This window comes from Rhagoletis pomonella, unplaced genomic scaffold (genome assembly GCF_013731165.1).
Source record: "Rhagoletis pomonella isolate Grant_MI unplaced genomic scaffold, Rhpom_1.0 Rhpom_scaffold_00009, whole genome shotgun sequence".
In the NCBI taxonomy this organism is placed as follows: Eukaryota; Metazoa; Arthropoda; class Insecta; order Diptera; family Tephritidae; genus Rhagoletis; species Rhagoletis pomonella.
The window spans coordinates 32,038,683-32,057,952 of NW_023458563.1; the positions used below are offsets into that span (position 1 = coordinate 32,038,683).

Below are 19,270 nucleotides of genomic sequence, written 5' to 3' on the forward strand. Positions count from 1 at the left end.
ATGACATAACTTGAATGAGATTTTGTTTTAAATTAACTTCCATGTAAGTTATTTCTGACCAGAGTGGAAATTAAGTCTGAAATAATTTCCAGGGGCCAATAGAAGTTATGTTCGTGGAAATTATGTACCAAGTATTTTTTTTTTAATTTACACTTGTTTTGCTCGGTATCAAGTAAGTATCGAAAGACTATTTTCTTAAGTAGGAATAACTATTTCTCTAAGTAGAAATCGCTTGTCTGGAAAGAAGTGGAAAAAGTGGTTGTTCGTTGGCAATGAGCTCCAGAAACTACTTTTTCCATAAATTATATACATACTTATTTGAAGTCATATCTGTGGTCATTAGCAATAACCGACTAAGTCGGCTTAAGAAAGACTTGAGTTATATATGTCAAATCAATTAAATCAATTTTAAGCGCTTAGATAAGCACTAAAACGTCAGTAAATATGCTTGCACATATGCCCGAAAAACAACAAACAAATTTTAAGTACAGTTTAATGTTTTGTTTTTTATTCAGTTTATTTCAAGTATTGGAAAACTACAATGAACATTCAAGTGTTGCTTGATTTTCTCAAATAATAGAGATTTGTGCTGGTAGTTTTATTTTTTTTTTTAATATTCGTTATTCTCCATTTGAGATAAATTATTTTTAATCTCTTCAATAACACCAATGCCCTCCTGTAGGGATAACCCTTTGGTTTTAAATTTTTGTACCCAAGGAAAAATGCAATTAAAGTTACGAAGAAGAAAAATTTATTCAGCCCAAGCCACATTGAACAGGGGATATCAGTAGAGCAGCTGACTGGTTCTTTCAAATTATTTGGTCTCTAAAATGTCAAATATTTCTAATTTCTTCTCACAAAAATTTCTAAATTGTTCAAATCTATTTGCATGTGAAACCTTATTCCATACAAAACAAGCGATTGAATAGCAACTTTTTGGAACGTTCACCCAACTCAGCAGCACAAACGCTGATTACTGGGGTGTAAAGGATGGATCAATGCTTCGAGAAGCAAACTAATTTACTAAGAAAAAAAGTTGCAGCATATTTAGTTTGTTCCAATTTAAATTTTTTATTTTATTTTTTTATGTATTTCGCATAGCACACTTTGATTAAAAAATCAGTTTTTGACACTTTAGATACCATGTTGTTAATAGTACTACCCATTTCATATGCCTTCATTGAGCCAAATTTTCATAAGCAGTGCGAAGTTCTTAAGAAATTTTCGATGCTACAATGGTTTGCTAAAGTGTGTTTGTGAAGAGCATAAGGCACCCTAGTTTTCCATGCTATTATTTCATAAGGAAAAAGTTAGGCAGACGGCTGTAAAATGTCAGATGTCAAAACTCTTTGGGCACTAAGTATTATTGACACACACGAAATAGTAGCAATTTATTTCCTGGCCGTTTGCTTAAAAGGTCCGTAGTTAGCTTAATACATTGAAATAAGTAAAAAATGCATGGTCGTTAAAATTAAGCTTGGAAAGCCTGAATAAGCAAAATAAGCAATTCCAAGCAAAAGCTTAATATTTTCGGCCCTGCTTATGACAACAGATATAAATTTACCCAATATTTTTCCTCAGCAATATGCCAAAAAATCTTGTTCATAAATAGCTTGTAAATTATAGACTCATATGAACTGCTAAAATTATAACCAGGATGGTTCCTTGCTGATGTGGCACTAATGTTAATTAATAAATATTCTCTATACCCACAAAATAACTTAAATATAAATGAACATACAATTAAAAATTAAATTGGTAAAAAAATTAAAAAGTAATTTCAAAGAATCAAAATTATGAAATAGTTGTTTTCTCTACAATGCAATTTGCCCGCAACAGTCATAAATGGTCTTTCGAAATTCTTAATTATGTGTTCTTCGTATTGTTATTCATAAAAGGCATTTTCATAAAATCCCACATAAATGCGAAAAATGAAATAGCGTTATGCTTGTGAGATTTAGTGCTAGCATTAGTAACAGCTGTTAGTCGCTTTAACTTTAGAGTCGACTCTCAGCGAAAAAGCAGGCACTAAAAGCTCAGTTAGTCTATACTTAACTTAATTTAACTTACCGTAAGAAATCATCAATGATTACTCAACATGTCAACTTAAGCCAGAAGCGGGAATATTTTGTTTTTGTATTTTCTATTTCAGCTCTTTGGCAGTTTGCCGTCTAAAATGCCACATCAAAAATATTCATGCAAACAAATATGTTTGCGGTCATTTATTTTTGAGAATTACAAAACCGAAAATCTGGCAAGCGTGATCCTCTTATCGGTCTCAATTTACGTAAGGCCGTAACTTAAGAATCTAAAACTACAGGTTCTTAAGTTTCTTACGGTAAGTTAAATTTTAACTAACCGCCAACACAGTTTCTCATATAACAGGTTGGTAAAAATATTGAGTTAAACTAAGTTACGGAAATTGAGTCTAGACTAACTGAGCTTTTACATGGCTATGATTCACTTAATCTATTGATCAGTGTAAAACCATGCGCTAACTCAGGTAGAGCCTACTTTTTCTTGACTGTTATTATGCGCCAACATATTTACGCTTGCATTACAAAAGTATTATAAAACAAATTTTAATTTTGTATCATTGTTCTTAAAAATTTTCTTGCAGAGCCCTCAATGGAAAAAATATGTATGTGCATTTCCATGCACATGTACGAAGGTCTGCTTTCGCTGCCGATAAACTCTTAGTGGATACATCTGAGGTAAGTGGTTTTGAACTTTTGATAAAGAAACCGTCTTTAACTATAGAAAGATAACCATATTATTATAATCGTAATCTTAAAATTTCCGATGAAGGATTATGTTATTTCTTCATTTGACGTAGCGTTGCCGCTTTTGTTTAGGTTTTGTACTTCGGCGTTAACGCTAGGCGCTACGCCAGGGTTTCGCGAAGGGGGGGGAGGGGGAGTGGGGAGGCTGAAAAAAAACTTCAGCGATATCTTAAAGGTGAGACCCTCAATGGCTAGAGGCGTCGCCTGTGTGTTTGCATACATACTAGACTCCTGCGCAATTCCATTTAAACGGCCCAACAAGACATCCGATCGCCGCGCAAATACTTTCCATCCCCTACTTTCATCGTTCGGGTCAATTGTGAGTAAGCATAAACCAGTTTCAGCAAGCGTACGTAAACTACCGATCAATAGCAACACGCGTAGAGTATTTACTTTGCCTTCCGCAACTACTGCGAGTAAAAGGTATTTGACAGTAGAGTACTCTACTGGTAGTACTTGAGTATTTTCGAAGAAAACATACATTTGTGGCAAGAATGATAGAAGAATTATCTGGATCGCGCATTTGTGGTATCTGAAAAAAACTAAGGACAGGAATGTAGTGGAGCGATGAAGAGAGCGACGAGCAAAACGTACTTTCAACTAAAATGCTGATATCCATACCTAAGTACATATATGTATATGTATGTGCATAGATACGTATGTGCATAGATACATACATATGTGCATAGATACGTATGTGCATAGATACATATATATGTAAGTGTCCGCATATATTTTTTCTCGTCACTTGTTCTGTCGCTTCACTGCAGCAAAACCAAGTTGTGAGGAAAACCCTGACGATATGCGTAGAATTGAAACCATGGGTTCATATTAAATATATTTACAGTATCGGTCATATCTATAGCACGCCATTTCGAAGTGATATTGTGTGCAACTTATGTTTATTTGTTTATTTTTGAGAATTTTCAATTAAAATACAGTTCTTTCTCTAACAAACCCCATATAAACCCAAGTTTAACAATTTGTAGAAAACTTCAAAAAAGTGCAACAAATTTTCACCTAAGTTTCAAACTTTTTTCTCGGAAGTGTTAGAATTTTTTCGAGTACACAGTTTTTTAGCCACTGCAATTTTAGTAACGTGCAAATTTCAAGTGGCTACGAATTACCGTTAATTTTTTAGAATTTTTTTTGTTGCATTGGCTTCCATATAATGAATAAACTCAAATTATTTGTATATGGATGAAAACCGCAAAACCTTTGGCGAAAAAAATTCTAAAAAATCAACGGTAACTTTCAGTCACTTGAAACTTGCACATTATCAGACCAAAATTGATTGGGCTAAACAACTGTGTACTCAAAAAAATTCTAACACTTCCGAGAAAAAAGTTTGAAACTAAGGTGAAAATTTGTGGCACTTTTTTGAAGTTTTCTACAAATTGTTAAACTTGGGTTTATATGGGGTTTGTTAGAGAAAAAACTGTATTTTAATTGAAAATTCTTAAAAATAAATAAATAAACATAAGTGGCACACAATATCACTTTGAAATGGTGTGCTATAGATATGACCGATACTGTATGTATGCATGGACATATGTATGTACATATGTTAAAATGTAGTTTCGATTTAAAAAAAATCGGATGAAGTTTTTCTTTCGCCATTCATACACCTCTAATTTCAGTATTTATTAAAAAAACTCAATGAAATTCAAAAACTCTATCTTGCATTTGGGTTTACTCAATACCAATTTGAACTGTCGCAGTGTTATCAAAAAAAAAAGTTATAAATAGGTAGGTTCAGAAGGCGCAGCAGTTGAGCGCAACCGTTGCTAAACAAAAATCAGTGATCGTTATGCGTCTTTTGAACGACTTCATACATTAGCTGTCAAATTCAACTCTCAAAGGTACACACCAACATGTTGTCTCAAATGATCAGAAAAATATTACGATCATCTAACACGCAACTATTCAGTTGATCAGAAGTACGCAACAACGCGTTCAGAAGGTGCAATCGCACCAGTTACTGAGCTGTTTCGCCTTCTGAACGTGCCAAATGAAAATTCGTTTCTCTTGAAATCAAGTTATATGGCTGCGTATGTATGTACATATGTATGTACATATTCCGAAATTTTTTTTATTTGTAAAGGCTCTCAAGAAAAACTAAAAATTCATATAAAATTACGCACAATAAATGGAAAATAAATTTTCTTCTATAAAAAATTTCTTAAATCAGTATGCAGCTCTTAAGAAAAAAATGCTCGTACATCTCGTCGCTACCATGTCCAACTATCGAATGTGAAATTCGGCACTTTTCAAAATTTTGATTTGCCACTAATAATTTTACTTCGTATTGCAGCATTGCTTAAGTTATTGTTTTTGACAACTTATTTATTGGTTAATGACTGCAAATAGTTTTATAGAAAATTAGAGACGAGAAATAATACTTTCATAAAAATTTAAGTACATACATAGATTTAAAAAGCTGCTTGAATACAAAAGTTTTATGAAAATGTCACATTAAACAACTGTCTAAATCTACGATATTTTTTATAAATAAGGCCGTAAACATTTCCTTACATCGTCGATTTCCATATTCTATTTTTACTCTTTCAATTTCACTGACCAGCGCTGCAAACGATATCAACTAGTAGGCTAACAACCAGAATTGAAATTTAATACGCAAGTACTTACCGTACTACAAGTATACAGAGAGTAGATTTGCTACTCCCTTTTGGCAGCAGCATATATCTCGCGTACGCGATGAGGGAAAGTAGAGTACGTTCTTTGGTGGAGTAATAGCAAGTACGTCAAGTATTTACTCTCTCAACGCCAAGTAGTGTATGTATGCGGAAAAAAAGTAACAATGTGTTGGGAGTAGAGTACAATACAAGGAGTACTTATTGAATGAAATGCGGCAAATACAATTGCGCTGGACTCTAATACATACTATGTGAGCCATTCTTACCGTTTTATATTTCTAGTCTATGTGTGAAGAAAGTAATCGGTTTTATAAAGGTTTTGTAAGACTCTACTCATCGGCGTAGCCAGAATGAAATTTAGGGGGGGGGCTCGACCCTATTAAGCTGGCATTTCAGGGTACTATTTTATATATATATAAGAAAAATTTGAAAGTTAGGGGGGCTCGAGCACCCCCCTGCCCCTACCTGGCTACGCCCATGACTCTACTCGTAGACTGTGCTCTTATAAAGGTTTTATAATGCTTTTAATAAAGAACATATATTCCAAAAGAGGTTTACAAGGCTCTGCGTATAGATATATTTTTATAGGACTCTTTTTTTATCCTGTTTTCTTTTCCATTTCATGATCAGTATCTCTCTTAAAAAACGAATAAGAAATTTTGGTAGGTATTAGGTACTAAGCTACAAAAAAAAACAAAAATAAATAAATACAAACCTCCATCACGTAAATTTTCCGAGAAAATTCGTTTTTAATTTTTTGTTTAATGTTACAGCATATTACTAGCATTAACTTCGAATTTCCATAAGTCCCTGATTTACCGATAGTTTTGTATAAATTTGTTCAATTCATAAAAGGGTTAGCATTGTCAAACCCTCCAAGTACACTGTCTTGGACTTTAACACAAAAATTGGTTGTATAAGTATCCTTCGATAGAAATCTGGCTGAAGCGCCACATTTTGTATGTATTTTTAATGAGAAAAAAACAAGTTCGAAAGGCGATATCTGTTAAAAAAAACCTTTTCTTCTTTAGATGTTGCTAGGGCGACGGATCGAACCAGGTCCTACGAAGTGGTAGTACGCACTTTTAACTAATCAGCCACAGATGTTCATAAAATTACGTTCAGAAAAAATGCCGAAAAAATTAGACAAAGTCCTGAAATTGTTGTTCAATTGACATTTCATTTTCTAAAATATTTCAGTTTCGTATGATATTTCTCATGAAACGCTTAGTCAGTGTCAGACCAAGGGCTCTACTCAAGGTGCCTTATAAACAGAGCTGGGTCGTAATGATTCCTTTAGGAATTAAATTACTCCCAATTACAGATTACAAGGAATTGTAATTAGGAATCAATTCCTTCAGTCCACAGCAAAGGAATCGATTACTTTTTCAATTCCTTGAAGTAATTTAAAATGTAATTGGTTTTTTTCTTTAATTCCATTACAAGGAATTTCATATTGTAATTGGAATAAACTACGTGCTAGTAATGTAATTTTTTTCCCAATTCCTTTGAAAGGAATTGAAAATGTAATCGATTTTTTTTTCAATTCCATTACCTGGAATTGCAAGAGTACTATAGTTTTTTCAATTACTCAAAGGAATTGTAAAAGTAATCGAGAAACTGAAAGTTCATTCACGAATGTGCAATATGGAATTTTTGTTGCGGTCAAAGATTAAAATCGAAAGCCACATTGGACATCTTCTATGTATATCTATATATAATTAAAAATTTTACCGATTTGAGTAATTTTTTTTTTTATTATTCGGTATAATACCTGAACTAATGATATCGCAAAAATTTGGAGGGTTGCCACCTATTTTAAAATTTTTAAACCCAATTATATCGATAAAATTAATGAATTATTACAATATGGGTATCAGGTTAAAGAGGTTTAAGAAAGATAACTGCTGGAAGTATTTTTGACGAGGGTTGCCACCTATTTTAAAATTTAAACTCAGTCAAATTGTTAAAAAAAAATGAAATATTGCGATGTGGGTGTCAAACTAAAGAGTTTTAAGAAGGCTTACTGTCGAAAATATGCTTAAGGAGGGTTGCCATCTGTTTGAAAATCTAGCTAAATTACATTGATAAAATAAATAAAATATTACAATATGGGTATCAAATTAAAGAGGTTTAAGAAAGATAACTGTTGGAAATATTTTTGAGGGGGGCTGCCACCTATTTGGAAATTGTAACTCAGTTAAATTGATAAAGTAAATGAAATGTTGGCATCTGGGTATCAAACTAAAGAGTTTTAAAAAGGCTTACAGTCTACCATGAACACTTCCAGAAATATGCAATATGAAAACTTCAGTTTATATGGGAGGTGCCACGCTCCATTCTCCAACCATGCAAATTTTTCTCCATGAGTATGGAATTGGTCTTATATATGTATATATCACTATACCCAGTTCTAGTACTCTACCACAAATATATACAGTTTGAAAAATTCGGTTTGTATGGGAGGTGCCGCGCCCCCTTTGTATATCGAAACATTTTTTAGCATATAACCATCCTTGGAAAGTCTGCAGTAGATTCCGAAATTTCAAAAAAATCGGTACGACCTTTCTCGAGCTTTGCGAACAGAAAAAAACGCCTTTCAAAATATATATTAGTATAGACTAGCCAATATCTGCTTGTTTTTCGGCTTAAAACACTACTACCGATGAGAATCGATGGATAAAGAAACAAGTTTGCAAGGGTTAAGTGAAAGTGCAATAATTTTTTGTATGAAATACTAGCAGGAAATAATGTTACCCATACGCCATATCGTACATGACCGTATGACCATTTTAAAGTTTGAATTTTTTTCATTCGCAATGAAAACTAAAAAAGGAAAATAACTTGACTAAATGACCTTATCTAAAAAAAAGCGGTATACAGATCCGTAACATACTACTTAAAATTAATTTTACGTCTCTCGGCGTTTTCTGTGTAATTTTAGCGTGGTTACAGTGTTATCATCAAAATTTAGCCATAGCAATGAAATTTGTTTATAAAACTCTTAGGAGGTAGGATCTCCAGTACCACAGGGCTCGTAATTCAAGCGGACTCTATCCTCATTTGTAACGCAGGATACCAGTAAGAGTACTTCAAAGGCCCCAGAAGGCACGCCATTTTGGGTAGAATTAAGGGTACCATAATATACGCAATTAACTCAGTGCATTTTTTATAGATACGCAGGGATTAGTCCAAGAGAACAGCAGTGCCCAAGGCAGCAACATTTATGGGTCTCATCTGCCGCGAAGCGCGTTCGCGGTAGGATCTGGAAAATTTAACCGTTACCCTATAAACTGAACAGCTACAGTTTAAGCTATTCAGTTTTTTTAAAGTCCAATTAGTAATACTACTTAGGTATAAGTTGTTTATTTAAGGCAGTTAGCAACCAAGAAATTTAACAAAGCTATTGCAATTCAACAGTAAAAAATTTTTTTTTTATAAATTTTTCGATTACTTTTTAAATTACTTTGAGGAATGGAATTGGAAAAAAAATCAATTACATTTTCAATTGCTTTCAAAGGAATTGGAAAAAAAATACATTTTTAATTCCTTTCAAAGAAATTGAAATAAAAGAAATTACATTACTAGCACGTAATTTATTCCAATTACAAAATGAAATTCCTTGTAATGGAATTAAAGAAAAAAAAAATTCCATTTGAAATTACTTCAAGGAATTGAAAAAGTAATCGATTCCTTTGCTGTGAACTAAAGGAATTGAATCCTAATTACAATTACTGAGGAATGTAATTGTAATTGTAATGTAATTGCATTTACCCAGCTCTGCTTATAAAACATTTAAATATTTTATAAACTCACTTTGTAGACTACTATTCTTATAGTACAACCTACAATTTACGACTAACTATAGATCAACAGTTTACACTACGAAGTTCCGTCCGTAAGAGTTTAATAGACTATTTAATAGAGCAAAATTAAAGAGCATTTGCTCTTCGGATTTGCGAAAGTAAACTTTTATAAAACTCTTATAAAACTTTTTGTGTTTTCCGGCTGTACACACTAGTACCTATTTTCGGACTGTCTAAAGTTCGTTTTTTATGGACGGGTGCATTATTCGACAATACAAGGTTAGATAAATATTGACATTTGTGTCATGTGAGAGATTGCATTCGAGAAGGAAAGAGAAAGCGGGTAACCATTTTATCCCCTTTTGTGAAAAGGTAGTAGGAAAAAAAGGCTGGTAGTGCTGAAATGCACTAAAAATTGAATATACATATTCCACTGATCTACACAATAGACAATGACTTAACTTTTTTATGGTATAATAAACATGCCATGTAGATATTAAAAATGAAATAAATGAAGAATAAGAGAATTTCGTTCACATAAAATTCTGTCCAAAAATAAGGTATTGGACAAATATTCCCAAATATTCAAAATAAACCATGGTTTCATTGAAATTCCAGTAAGTATTAAACAAGGGATTCAAGCAAATCCTTTAATCAAAGGGACTATATGAAGAAATATACAAATAGTAAAAATGCAATTGATATAATGCATACAAATTAATCTTTTAAAAATTGTTATATTTGTTGCATTTAAAAATTACATCTTCAATATCTTAAATTGAATTACATTTTTGGTTTTTTTTTTAAATTTTTTAGTAATGTTTTCTACTATTTTTTCCAATCAGTCGTGCTAATCATTACATTGGTTACATTTACAAGTTAGATCTTTATATCGTAATTTAATTACATTTGGTTTTTTAAAAATGTAATTTTTTTTAATGCTTTTTACTTTTTTCTCCAATCAGTTTTATGAGAAAAATCAGAATCAGTAGTATAAGAAAATGGAAATAGACCTTTATTTACCTTTCAGCAAAAGCTGGAGAAAATTTTTGTTATAATTTGTTTAAAAAAAACCTAAGGTAAAGTCGCCCTTGTCCATATAATTATCATGCGCTAAGAAATAGTTTTTTTTGCATTTTTTGACAAACGTATTGTTTTGAATTGTGACTCTTTTGAAGACGGTGTGCGATATTATAAAGGCCTTGCCTTAAGAGTGGGCTGCACCTGCACTTGCGCTACGATGATGTTGAGCTTGCGGTACGGAAAAAATTGTACCTGCGATCAAATTCGAATCCTGGAAGTATGCAAAGGCTGCACTTGACCAAACCAAAGGCTGCAGTGTTAAAAATACCTGCACCAGCGAACGTGGACGGACACACAAATGACCTGACCTGCACAAGAAAAAATATTTATTAATATTTGTACTTTCACTTATACTTGTAAGTATGCAACGACTGCACTTAACCAAAGTAGTTCCGAGTGCACGGCACTAAGGCATCTAGTACCGGAATTCGGAATACCGAATCCCGGTAGTCCCGAGCCCTTTTTGAAGTCCCGAAATCGCGGTATCAAGCCCTCGGGATCCCGGGATATAATTTAATTTACTACCAAATTATAATTAATGGCATAAAAGAAGTATAAAATGCAACCCCTACAAATACAAAATACAAAAACCCTACAAATAATCAAATAATATATTACAATTCTAACACTGCTATTATTCTATGTTATATTATGTATAACATATATATGAGGCATTATTTTTCATATCGGACACCAAATTTGGTGTCAGAATTTCAATTGGCTTCACATTTTTCCTTTTGTCTTCGGATATATGATCTGTAAAATTTTGGATTTTTTCGTGATTCTGACTAAACAATCATATACTTCTTCAAATTGTTATATGTATATCGGGTTCTGTTCATAGTAGAGACTTCATTGTTGACTCTCACAAAATAAACCAGCTCGTCATAAAAAAAAAAAATATTTTAAAAATAGTTCTTGAAAAACTCCTATTTTTTTGGAACATGTTTTTTATAGAGATAGAGGATTACGATGGTGTAATTTTAAATCCCAAATAATAGCTAATTTAACTATAGGACAATCATAACCATCATATAAAAGCCCGTTTCTCTATCTTCACAACGACGCACAGTGGACCAATGTGCAAAGCTAAGGTAATTTAATTAAATTTTTTGTTTGTAATTATTCAATAAAATTTTTATCAAATATGCAAGAATATTGTCTACTTAAGAGTAAACAACTTTGTTTGAAAAAATTTGGCTACATATAAACATAACGGTATCCAAAAGTCATAGTAAGCAATAAGTGAAAAATGAAATTATGCGTGCAACGAAAACTGAGTATTTTTTAAGGATCAATAACTTGTTTAAGGAAACCTTGTTTTAACTTCATTTCTTTCTCCGTCATTGTTTTAAGTAAGAAAATTCAGGAAATGTAAAAATTATTACCGAAGTGGACGCACATATTTTTTTGAAGCTAATAAAGTTTTAATCTTTTTGGTGAGTACCAAATTATTATTATTTTTTGTTTTTGTAGAAGAAATCTTTCTTATATGGGGGATTATAGATCACTTACTATACTTATTCTTTCAACTGATGTATATACTAATAGAATCCACAGAAAAATTCTGCGGCTAGCTGCGGCACCTATACATTTATTTTCAATTTTCAAAATTACTCCTAAAATTTCCAGACAGGAAATTTTTGATTTTTGGCTGTCGACCCTAAAAAGGAAAGACTTGATGGAATAATGGATTTTGTACCAGGGAATATCAGTTTAGGATGTAGAGATAGAATCAAATTTGTTAAATTAAAATCATACGAACGAAGTTAATTCAGAATTTGGACCTAAAGTGGACAAAAGTTTTCCGAAAAAGCGGTTTGTTACTGAAAATAAAGATTGGCTCGAATTTGAAATAGACTTGTCACATTTTGTGTGTTCTAAGTTTGGTAAGCCGACATTTTCTGCTGGTAGGCCAGCTAAAAGTTTTGAAGATTGTTGCCAAAAAGTTAAAATGAAGAAAGCTAATGAGCTTTCGAAAGTTATCGAACCAGATGCATTTCTTTTTGGGCACTGAACTAAAAATGAGATCTTGAGCTACGCTACTTAATGAGATTTTAAGTGCTTCTCCAGAAAGATATTAAGAAGGTCATATTGGCAAAGAAGAGAAGAGAAGGCACACAAAAAAAATTAGTGTGATGTTCATTTGACCGGACCTACCTATGGTTGTGTATTTCGACCCGCAGAATCCGAATTTGAATTCAGTTTTGCCAATATACCTCCTAGATTTCGAGAAAACTTCAAAAAACCCTTTTTTATTGCCGATTTTCACTATTTTTTCGGTTTTTTTTTAAGTACATAATCATAGGTAGGTCCAGTCAAATGCAAATCACACTAATTTTTTTTTGTGTGCCGGTGTATTCGACACAAATTTATGAAAGCATCGGTATCGTTTACTTACTGTGGGCCATTTTCTAATGTAAGCAGTAAAGTTGCCTTTACTAACTGGGCAGATAAATTGTTCCTCACTTTAAAGTGTTTTGGTTTTCTTATCTTACCGGCAAAAGTAAATTTGTTATTCCGTAGAGTGAAAATTCACTACAGGGCTATTCGCGATTCGGTGCATAAGAGCTGACAAATTTATGCAATTGCAGAAATATGCCATGGATTGTGAGCGACCTTTATTAAACTGTCATGGTAAAGCTTTTGCAAAACAATTTTTGTGCATCAGCTTTGGTTTTGTTTATGAATGCAATGCATAGCATTTTTATGCTATGGATTTTCGGTATTGCAAATTTGCCAAGCAATGACAAATGCAAATGCGTGTATTTTGTTTGTGTATTGCAAATAATTTGCAATGCAATGATGCTAGGCCATTTGCACCGGATCGCGAATAGCCCTTACACTTCCGAGAGTGAAACTTCACTATATTCGTCATAAAATTTCAAAGGTTGGCAAGAGCTATTGTTAGCAAAAACCAAAACCTTGGTTGAAATATCTAATATATCTGACTCATGAACCAAAACCGAACCAAAATTTAAAGTTGGGTACACATTTTTAGAGGTTGCATCGGGTGAGCAACAATTTATCGATTCGAGAAATTAATGCGCTGATGAAAAAACGAAAACTCGTATATCGAGTTGATAAAGTGGCCGGTAATCTAAAGGTTAGATGATGAAACAGCCCTAAAAGTTGTTAAGCTTGATCTGATTTTTTAACAGTTTTTTTTATTGTATACATATATTAGGTGGCTGATTCGGATCCGGCGTCGATAGTGTATATACATAACGGACTTTCTTTTTTTAATTCATCCCAAATAGTTAAAAAAGTTTTAGGTATACGCAAGTACTTAAAAAATGTACCAGAAATTGAAGAAAAATTTAACGACTTTTTAATTATATGGTTGGTAGGCGTGGTCGCTATTCGATCCTACCCATTTTATGAGCAGAAGTTGTTAGTCATGCAGACATAATTTGTGCAAAATTTCATCCCGATATCTATCTTAGTTCTTAATATAATAATTAAATTACCCTAATAGAGCAGATTGGACCACTGTGCGACGTTAAGATGAAGTCTCTACGATGAGTAGATCCCGAGGTATAACGAATTGAAGAAGTACATGAATGGTCAGAATCACGAAAAAATTCGAACTTTGACTGATCATATCTCCGAAGAAAAAAATAAAGAAATCCGCGACTACGTGTCCGACCTATATAAAGAATGGACACGAAAAATTTTGGTCAGCCGAAAATCATTATAACAACTTATTACACAACCTACGAAAAGAGTTTTCTGCTTTATCATCTTCTTTATTAAGCCTACTATATTAAACAAAAAAACCTATTTAAATTATCTTCATTATAAACAAAATGCCGCAACTTACATTTGAGCTCTCTCATTAGGATATGAACATCCGTTATTGTGATGGTATCTGCTTCTCTCTGCCAACTAATTTTGAAATTCTGATAATTTTTGATGAATTTTTCCCTTTTTATCTATTTTCTTTCAATAATTTTCAACGGGTCGCAATTCTGAACAGTTTGGTAGGTTGTGGTCCTTTTGAACAATATATACCCCGTGGCTGACATACCAGTTCATGCCAAAGAGGCTGTAGTGGCACAATGCTAAATCGGGACAGAACAGAACTGAGCCTTTATGTTGCTTTATGAACGACCGCAAACGATATTACCAACACCCCTTCATACAAATTTCTTGATTTATGGAGCCCGTGGTCATGATTTTTGCTCACGTGCCACACTGGCAGATGGCTTGCCACACCAATTATTTATTAGGGCAAACAAATAACAAAAAACAAGGAATTTGTCCAGTATTTTTAGCTTGAAGGCATCTTGGACTCCATTTGTCTTAGTTGCATTATAAAACTCAGCGCCCCGAATCTCCTTAAAGGCTGCTTCGAGGTACGTTTCCTCGTTCACACATACTTTTTCATGCTTTTGCACAAAATTTTCTCCGAAAGCTCACACTTCACCGCATATATTTTGAAGATTACGTACAAGTTGCAAAAAGTAGATACGCGAAATTAACAACGACAACATACCCTATGCCTACTTTTTATTTACAGTTAGTTTTACGCAAGTGATGAGTAAACACAATTGACTAGTTTTTTTCGTGTCCATTCTTTATATACATAGGTTAGTGTATATTTATAAACACTATATGTTAGGGTAAAGATGATGTCTAATTTTTTACTTTAGTGACTGCAAAATGACTGAACTTCATTTCCATAGTTTTTACTTTATTCCATTTGTAATTAGCCTTTTAAACTGATATAAAATAAAGACATTTATTCAACAATTTTTATTGAGCTTGAGGCCGTTTTTTAATGAAAAACTTATTTGTTAAAAAGCAACAATAATTTGAAAAAATGGTAGAAGTGAATGCTATTTCGGAAATCACCACATTTCCTCATCAGGCTTCTTTCAGTAGGATTCGAACCGACGATCCCACTGACTTAGCCAGTTGCCTACGCACTGTGCTAAGTTCGCCTTGTGAATTCTTTTTGCTTTTTTCCACTATTTCATTTATAATAATAGATATATTAACAAAAGCCAACAAAACCAACAACCACATGATCAAGTTTAAATAGCACTGGAACAGCTGCTCTTGATTGCGCTTAGGGACCATAACCCTTACTAAGTAGAATTCTCCTTTTTGTGTTGCCGGAAAAAGGGGCGGAAGTATTTTTGCGCAGAACTTATTTCTGCGTAGGCGGCCTTCTGCCGCGCTTAGGGATTATAACCCTTACTAAGTAGAATTCTCCTTTCTGTGTTGCCGGAAAAGGGGGCGGAAGAATTTTTGAGCAGAACTTCTTGATGCGAGAGCGACTTTCGGCCGAGCTTAGGGATTATAACCCTTACTACGTAGAATTCTCCTTTCTATGTTGCCGGAAAAGGGCGCGGAAGAATTTTTGTGCAGAACATCTTTCTTCGTAGGCGGCCTGCGGACGCGTTTAGGGATTATAACCCTTACTAAGTCGAATTCTCCTTTCTGTGTTGCAGGAAAAAAATAGTGCATATAAGAAAATACCGAAATTATGCATCAAAGTCCTACGAAGTACAGTTAGAAAGTTATAGCGAAAGCAGTTTTGGCTTAAGTTCTTAATTGTACTCTTTTCTTGTGCCCGCAAGCTTTTATTTCACTTGCTCTGTATGTTTTTTTTATATTTATAAAAAATAATTGCAAACGTCAAGCTGTGAGGTTGTACTTTATCGTGCTCTGATTTTGGCTTTCTATTTGCTAAGTTTATTGTGCTAATTCTGAATTAAAGTAGTGATAAAAAGTGCTTATGAGCATGTTAGTGTGAAACAATTGAAGCTAAGTGAAAGTTATTGTGTTTTGTATTAAACTCAATTTAATTAAATTTCACTAGCATACATTCTAATATTGTCGAGTCATTTGTTGCCATCATTGTTGTTGTATCCTTTGTAGTTAACTGAATTCATTTTGTTTTTGTACATTTGTTCTTCTCTTTCTGTTTACTTCTTCTAGTAATTCTTGTCACAGCTGTTTGCGTTGCATTTATTAAGTGTCATAATTACAGTGATACTCAAACTGTTCGCTACATTTATCTAAAGCTATTTACATCAGCTCCTTAATTGTTATAATTTATTTTGTTTGTATTTTTATTAACGAGTTTTATTACATAAATCTTTCAACATGAAGTGCGATCTTGATACTTGCCAAATTAAAAGCGATTCTGAACGCTACTTATCGTGCTGGCTGTGTGATGGTATTTACCATCTGAAATGTGCTGGTTTGACGGAAAGATCTCTGGACGCTATTAATGATGGCAAGGGCCTTCGCTGGTCTTGCGTAAAGTGTAGGTCAACCGAAGTTGATCTTTTCAAGCTATTTAGGCAAACCAGAAATGGTTTTACAGAAACAGGAAGAGAATTGTCAGTACTGACAGAAAAATTTAAGCATTATGAAAATGTGTTTAAATCGTTCAAATGCTTAGATACCTTGCAATCTGTTAAGGATATCTGTGTGTCTAAACTTAAGCGTCTTCATAGTCCATCTAAGGAAATTATTGCCGTTGCACATCAGAATAATCTTCCGACTGACTTAATTAATCTAAGAAGGAGAAGCCATGTCTTCCATCATCAGAATCCTCAGCCTCAAAAGAGCGTGTAACGAAATCTGCTTCGGATAATAACGAGCCTGAAGTATCTTCCCCTTCCCCCATTGAAGTGGTGGCATCATCTTCAAAGCCTCCACCGCCTTCCCTATCCTCAACTACTAACGCAGTAACTCAACCCCTTCCGCTGGTACTCCAGTCTGATACAAGGAAACTAGTTGTGGTTCCGCCAAAGAAGTCAATCTTTGTCTCTAGATTTTCGAGAGAAACTACCGAAGACGTTATAAAGCTTTACATCTCATTAAAAATTACAGCTGTCGACTTAAGCATCAGAAAATTTAATTTTAAATACGAAAGAAATATTGCTTCATTTAAAATTAACGTAAATTTAGATAATTTTAGTGCGCTGCTTAGTAGTTCTTTTTGGCCCCCGGAGCTTTCGTTCGTGAATTCGAATATAGGCCCAAAAAAGGAAATAACTTAGCTAATATTCCCCGTCATAACACTGAATCAAAAAACTAATTATTATATCTGCTTTAAGTATTTATTACCAAAATGTAAGAGGCTTAAATACTAAATTAACGAACTTATACCTTAAAGGCCTTGAATGTAATTATAATATTCTTTCTTTTACTCAAACTTGGCTGAAACCTCACATCTTCAATTCAGAGATTCTTCCAAATAATTATCATATCTATAGACAAGATAGGGAGGACAGAATCAGCGGTGGTGTACTCTTCGCTGTAGACTCTTCTGAAGAAGTTAGTCTTCCACACATTGATTCAGTAGAATTCAAATGCATTCGTGTACAGGCTGGAAAAGGGTCTATTTACTTAGCTCTATGCTATACCCCTCCCCGATCTGACACATTGGTGTATTCACGACTTATCTCTTTACTGAAATCAGATAATTTACTGACTAAACCCTCTGATTCAATGATTGTGTTGGGTGATTTATTTTACCAAGCATATCATGGAACATCATTGACAATGATATCGTACCTTTCGCGTCTAGTGCGTGCAACAACGTATTTTTAGAGGAGATGGCTAACCTCTGCTTAACTCAGGTTAATGTACTTCACAATAAGTTTGGTAAGGTATTAGATCTTGTTTATGTTGATGATGCATCTAAGTCCGTTGTAAATAAGCGTGATCCACTTTTTTTTTTTCTTTTTTTTGCCCGAAGATGTCTACCACCCTGTTATGGAGGTATCTTACGAAGTTATAAGTGATGGTCAAAATTGCAGTACCCAAGCATACGAACCAAATATTCGCTTTGATTTTTCGAAAGCCAACTTTAAAAAGCTTAACAAAGAACTGTCTAAATTGTCGTGGCCTGAATATAAAGAAAATATTGAACAAAGCGTTGCACTTTTTAACTTTACTTTACATAATTTATTTGAAAAGCATGTGCCTAAACGCATGTATGTTCCTGACGAACGAACACAGTTATGGTTCACTAAAGAACTGAGAAATTTGAAAAACAGAAAGTCGCGTTATTTTAGATTACACAAAAAAAAACCGGTTTACACTCATACTTTGTAAAATACTCACTTTTGCGTTAAAAGTTTTTTGAATTAAACAAAAAGTTATTTGTTTTTGTTATTTTTTTGGCCTTATAACAATTATATTCAACAATTTATATTGAGCTCAAGGCCGTTTTTTAAATGAAAATTTATTGTGGAAAAGCAACAATAATTTAAAAAAATGGTAGAAGTCATATCTATTTCGGAAATCACCACATTTCCTCATCAGACTTCTTTCAGTAGGATTCGAACCGACGATCCCACTGACTTAGCCAGTTGCCTATGCACCGTGCTAAGTACGCCTTGTAAATTATCGTTTGCTCTTTTCCACTATTTTCATTTTTGTTATGCCAACACAATCAAGCGCAGCTATTCCGCTGCAATTCATTTGATCATGTGGTTGTTGGTATTGTTGGTTTTTGCTAATAATTCTATTTTTAGAATGTTTAACTTTTAGGTGTGCGCGTCCTTAAGTTATTTGTTTTTGTTATTTTTTTGGCCTAATAACAATTATATTCAACAATTTATATTGAGCTCGAGGACGTATTAAAATTTATTGTGGAAAAGCAACAATAATTTGATAAAATGGTAGAAGTGATAGCTATTTCGGAAATCACCACATTTCCTCATCAGACTTCTTTCAGTAGGATTCGAACCGACGATCCCACTGACTCAGCCAGTTGCCTATGCACCGTGCTAAGTACGCCTTGTAAATAATCGTTTGCTTTTTTCCACTATTTTAATTTTTGTTATGTAATTGTAGAATATAATTGTTATAAGGCCAAAAAAATAACAAAAACAAATAACTTAAGGACGAACGAACCTAAAAGTTAAACATTCTAAAAATAGAATTATTAGCAAAAACCAACAATACCAAC

General features: G+C 33.4%; 1 protein-coding gene across 10 annotated transcripts in view; it reads left to right on the forward strand.

Annotated features, from left to right (window-relative positions):
- Nucleotides 1-2,642: 2,642 nt before the first annotated feature.
- The window catches only part of LOC118745727 (zinc finger protein 2), a 611,899-nt gene continuing 595,271 nt past the window's right edge, over nucleotides 2,643-19,270 (forward strand). For 9 of the 10 annotated variants that reach the window (XR_004993690.1, XM_036479353.1, XM_036479355.1 and 6 more), the window contains exon 1: nucleotides 2,643-2,714. The gene's annotated coding sequence lies outside the window, so the exon portion shown is untranslated. The remainder of the gene's footprint in view (nucleotides 2,715-19,270) is intronic. The other variant, XM_036479348.1, reaches the window with a different exon arrangement.